Below are 5,994 nucleotides of genomic sequence, written 5' to 3' on the forward strand. Positions count from 1 at the left end.
GAAAAGTCCTGCAGGAAGGTCGTCTGTTTAGCTTTGCCCAACCCAGTGTTTCCCCCACTTACCTGACGTAAGCCCCACGGACATCCATGTGTGCGGAAATCACGCAGGGAAGTGCGGATGGACACCGAGGGCGTAGCTGTCTTCTGTATACAGGGCACCACAGGGTGGGTTTGAACCGCCAGCCCTAAGCTAGTGTTGTCGTGCCCCGCTGAGTCTGTTGTGACTCACACAGCCCTGTCGGACGGGGTAGACTGCCTCACAGGGTTCCTGGGCTGTGATCTTTCTGGGAGCAGATGACCTCATCTTTTCTCTCCCCGAGCTTCCGTGTGGTTTGAACTGCCCACCTTCTGGTCAGCCGCCAGGTGCCGACCCATCGCACCACCAGGGCTCTTTTTTAAGTTAGAAGTTGAGTGCGGCCTGGAGACCCTGTGGGGCATTTCTGCTCTGTCTTCTGGGGGCGCTGTGAGTCGGGACTGACTCGACGGCACACATCTTGAGCACAGACCCAAACCCACTGCCGTTGAGTCAGTTCCGACTCATAGCAACCCCATGAGGCGGAGTAAAGCTGCCCCATAGGGTTTCCAAGGCTGTCAATCTTCTTTTTTTTTTAAATTATAGCATCTGGCATTTATGCTGCTATCTATATATTTCTTTTTAATTGTGCTTTGGGTACAAATTTAGAGAGCAAAATTTGTTTTACATTCAACAGTTCGTGTACATTTGATTTCACGCCCCAAAGGCTGTCAATCTTTATGGAAGCCGACTGCCTCAGCTTTTTCCCACGGAGTGGCTGGTGGATTCAAACTGCTGACCTCTTGGCTTTCAGCCCAGTGCTTTAACCACTGCACCACCAGAGCTGCTTCTCACAATAGAGAAAACCAAACTCGCTGCCGTGGAGTCATCTCTGACTCGTAGTGACCCCTCCTTGGGTTTCTGAGGCGGTATCACTACAGGAGTAGATTGCCCAGCCTTCCTTCTGAAGAGTGGCTGGGGGGTTTGAACCGCCAGCCTTCTGGTTAGCAGTCAAGTGCCTTAGACACTACGCCACCAGAGAGAGTCTGTACCGAGCACCCCCCGCCCTTTCCTTATCTCTCCCTCTCTCCCTCCCTCCCTTCTTCTTTCCTTCCTACTTGTCTACCTGTGAGGATCTAAGACTCCAAGAACTTTCTACACTTTCTTAAATGCCCGTGACTCCCCGTGCCTGTTATTTTGGCTTTTGTGAGTGGACAGACACAGTTCAGACATGGGGACCCCACTCGGCTGCCTGTCCTTGGACCGTCCTCACCTGCTCACAGCCTCTGTTCCCTGCTGTGCGAGGGCCCAGGTGGCTGGGCCGTGGGGAGCCCGGCTGAGCTCTCGCTTGAGGATGTGGGGTGAGCAGACCTGTAACCAAAGGCTCTCATGGTGCTGGTCCGCCTGCGTGGGAGGTTCTTCTCTGCTGGGGCATTTCACACTGGGAGCACAGTGGGACAGACAAAGGGACTGGAGAATAAGGAGCCGGCCGTGTGTTGAGTGGGACTTCAGGGCCCCTCTCCTCCTAGTTCTTTAACTGTCTTCCTGCACCCAGTTGACCAGTACAAAAGGACATGCTCCGTTATCTTTAGGAAGCGGCCTGCTGGGTGTGAGGAAATAGAGACCTGGCGGCGTCTCATTCCCCCCTGCGGGCCAGACTCCAAGACTCGATATCTCCTCCAGGGAGCCCCTCTGGACTCCCACTCATCCCCTCCAGCCTGAATTCAGCAGGGGCCTGCCAATGGTTACTGAATGAATGAGTGAATGCAAACTGGGCCAAATCTTGTTATAAGTTTACCATAAAATATAAAAGGCAGACTTCTTTTATTAAGCGCGGCACACCAGGTGGGGTGCACATGTGGCTGGTCCCTGCCTGGCCCCACCATCATGGCCAGCAGCCCCTGGACAGCCTCCTTGCATGCACTGCCTGGTGCGTCCCCTTCTCACTGCCCGTGGTCACCCTGCCTCTCCGCCGGCTGCGGTGTCAGGGCCGGGCGAGTGCCAGGGATAAGCAGGAGCAGAGCAGGAGAAGGCTCCCTGCCACGAGATCGCTTCTTTATTGGCTGGCCGTGTGCTCAGCACAGCCTGTGGGCCTGCCCTGTCCCCAAGGCATCGACGGCTTTGCCACACGGGCTGGCTTTTCTGTTTGTCGTGGCTTGGAGGGTGACCTCGAGAATGGGCCCGTGGACCCCTGCGGGCATTTGAAAATGGCTGGGCTGCTCCCGAGAACCTGGCAGGCTACCTGGGAGGAGGTGACACGTGTCAGACCCAAGGTCCAGCACGGAGACGGAGAAGCTTGCTGGGGCGTTGCTATGGGGGAGAAGCCAGGCAGCGCACATCTCCTGCCTGGGAGCCCATAAGACAGCAGGCCGGGAGGTGCGTGGTGAAGTCGAGGGTCAGCAAGGAAGAGACAGACCCTCCTTGATATGGACTGACATGGGCGCATCGAGGGCCCCAGCCTGGCAATGGTTGTGAGCAGCGTGAGGACCGGGCAGGGTTTCGTTCCTTCTGTTGTGGGTGGGGTTGGTGGAGGGGCGCCTTTGCACCTCAGGCCGCTGCACTGGGCCAGCCCGGGGGGCCCTGGGAGGAGCGGCTGCGGGTCTCTCGGACCGCGAGCTTGTCATGTTCTTCGCGCCCATAGAGGAGAATGCTGTGAAGCATTGTGAAGCCTGTGTCAGTGTCAGGAGTGACCTGCATGTCTCACAGCATCGGTCAGACGTGGCCTGTGTGTGCCTCACGTCTGCGCTGCTCCCTGACTCAGGCCGGGCCAGGTCACTGTTGTGTTGTCGGCACTTGGCCCGGGGCCTGGCGCCTTTCTTGGGTGGTCCAGACGGAGAACGCCCTCAGGTGCTAACCAGAAGGTTGGTGGTTCGAATCCAGAGGTGCCTGGGAAGAAAGCCCTGGCTATCTACTTAAAAAAAAAAAAAAAAAAAGTCACTGAAAACCACGTCTGCTCTGACACACGTGGGGATGACCCGGGTGTGATCGGCACATAGTAGGTGCTCAGTGAAGGCTGGGTGGTTAGAGGAGGAGCGCCCCAGGGCTTTTGAAACGAGGTGAGAAGTGGGGACTGTGGAGACTGTCTCAGTTTCCTCTCACTCCTGCAACAGATTCGCAGATGGACTCTTACAGTCCTGCAGGGGCGGTGGCCTGAGATGGTGTCGGCAGCCTGAGTTCCTTCCAGAGTTTTTGGTGAGAAGCCATTCCCTTGCCTGCCCCAGCCTCTAGAGGCTGCCTGCAGCCCTTGGCTCGTGGCCCTGCCCTCCGTCTTCCAAGACAATCGCGTGCACCTTCCCATCGCTGTTTCACTGTCACATGGCCTTGTCCGGCTGGAGCCTCCTGCCTCCTCCTGCAAGGAGCCCTGTGCTTCCCTGGGCCCGGGCTGACCTCCCATCTCCACATCCATCGCTGCATTCCCTCTGCATCACCCCCACGTGAGGTGTGGCCATCTTGGGGGGCCCTCTCACTGCACCACAGAGATCCATGAAGGAGTAAAAGGAGGCCCTGGGAGTTGCAAAAAGGATTTTAGGAAAGGGTTGCTAGAGGTCCCAATGGTCTTCCCTTTGTTTTTAATTCACAGGTGTTTGTGAGGGACCTCCCCCCAGGCCAGGCACTGTGCAGGGAGCTGGGAGGTGTGGGAGGTGTGCGGACAAAGCAGGCCACGTGTCTGTGCCTACGTTAATAACCCAAGTGCACACGGTTCCCTGTGAGGAAGGCTGGAAGGAGAGGGGTGTCCCGGGCCCTGACTGTGAGGGGCGGGGAGGGACACTCACTGTGCTGTTAGCTCCCGTCCGTCCTCTGGGCCGTTCCTTCCAAGGGTCTCTGGACGGGGACCCCTGGGAGTCACTCGGCGACGGATGGAGCTTGGCTGAGTTGCATTGGCTCTGAGGTTCTCGGGGGGCGCTCAGCTGCCAGGCCCGGGGGCTGGGGGCTTCAGGGTCCTCCCCTAAGCTCTGGAAGGTGCCTGACTCCCAGCAGCTGGCTTCTCTCCTCTTAGCTCTCTTGTAAGGCGCCCAGGTGGCACAGTGGTCAAAGGGTTTGACTGCTAACCCAAAGGCTGGCAATTTCGATCGACCCGCTGCTCCGTACGAGAAGGATGTGGTCGTCTACTTCTGTAGGGATTGCAGCGGACAAACAAACCCACGGCCATCAAGTTGATTCCGACTCCTAACAACTCTGCAGGACAGAGTAGACCTGCCCATAGGGTTTCCGAGGCTGTGAATCTTTGCAGAAGCAGGCCGCCTCATCTTTCCCCAGCAGAGTGGCTGGCGTGTTTGAACCTCTGACCTTTTGGTTAGCAGCCCAGTGCTTTAACCACAGCACCATCAGAGCTCCTCTCCTTGAAGATGACAGCCTTGGAAACCCTATGGAGCAGGTCCACTCTGTCCTGTGGGGTCGCGGTGCGTCAGAACCCACTGGATGCCAGTGGGCTTGGCTTTGGATTCTGGCCTCACTTGTAGAGGTAGAGGCCGGACACTAGAGGGCGCTGTCCCCCCAGCATTTTCCATCCACAGCGCCCGGCCGGGCCCAGCTGCGGCAGGTGCACGTAGAATCTGTTTGTTGTAACTTAATGATTGAGCACCTCGGGGTGTCCTTAGATTGGACCGGATTTGATCAGATCGCAGCCGGAACCGGCCCACCCTGTGTTTGTGTGTGTGTGTGTTTTCCCACCACAGTTTCTGTTTTCTCTTTATTAAGCGTGTTTCTCTGAGCCTGTGTTACCTCCTCGCTCACACTTTGCTGGAAGTGATTAGCGAGTTTGCAGTCTCTCCAGCTCGGGGGCATTGAGGCACAGCTTGCCAGCCAGCGGCTGGGCTACAAGGACTGTGGCTGGGACAGGGACACAGGGGGGCTGTTGGCCTCGACACCCCGATCATTGTGAGTTGCTGTTGGCTCTCACCCCCCCCACTTCTGCACCTAGTTGGCCCCCCTTATCATGAACTATGACAGATTCTCAGCACAGTGATGAAAATCACTTTGAAGGACTCACTGGGCACCCGTGTGACCGACTGCCCGCAGCACACCGTCCAGAACCAAGGAGGCAAAGCTTCGGGGTAACAGCCAGCGGAGCAGGTGGGGGCGGCTCCAGCCAGCCTCTGAAGGGAGGCAGCCGGTGTTTGGGGAAATCGGGAGGTGAAATGGGACGGCTCTTTTTGGGGGCCAGGGGAGCTTGGCTTCAGGGATGTGATCACAGGACCCAAGCTCCCCAAACCCGGTGTGGTAGAGTGGACTCTGGGACCTGTGCGTGTCAGCGTGGGCTGTGCGCTGTGGGGTTTCCTGTGACTGATGTTTCAGAGTCACGGCCAGGCCTTTCCTCCGACGCGTCTCTGAGTGACTTGACTCTCCAACGTTTTGAGTGTGTTAACTGTTTGCATCACCTGAGGCCACCTTTTGGACGTAAACCCCCAAAACCAAACCAAACCAGCTGCCACTGAGTTCACCCCGACTCAGGGCGACCCTGCGTGCGTCGGGGTACAGCTGTGGTCCACAGGGTTTTCAAGGGGTGTGGGGGCTGCTATTTCGCCATCCGGATTCTCTGAGAACTGGTGACCCGGGCAAACACGGTTGACTCTGGTGGCCGGAGCTGCTGAAGGAGGCTGCCGTGTACCCTGGCACTGTGATGGGGGCTCGCGGCCCACAGGGTTCCCGAGGCTGCAAATCTCGGCGGAAGCAGGCTGCCCTGGGACTCGGGCCCGGTCAGATTCTGTTCTGGGAGTGTACCTGGGGGGTCACCTCCGTGCACACAGGTGAGCAGGGTGTGACCTCTACCCTCTGGAAGTTTTGTTATCCAGCAGTGGACAGACACCCAGCATCCCTGGACTGTAAGCCTGGCCTAGTGCTCTATGTGGGCCTGTGAGTAAGGGATGACTCTGAGCAACTCACAGTCCCTGCAACCCCAGGGGTGCCGGTGAGTGGGGAGTGGAGGGGGAGGGCCCCAGCTGCATGGTTCCTGCAACCCCAGGGGTGCCGGTGAGTGGGGAG

Source organism: Orycteropus afer, unplaced genomic scaffold (genome assembly GCF_000298275.1).
Source record: "Orycteropus afer afer isolate SDZICR_OR568_19922 unplaced genomic scaffold, OryAfe1.0 scaffold00083, whole genome shotgun sequence".
Taxonomy (NCBI): Eukaryota; Metazoa; Chordata; class Mammalia; order Tubulidentata; family Orycteropodidae; genus Orycteropus; species Orycteropus afer.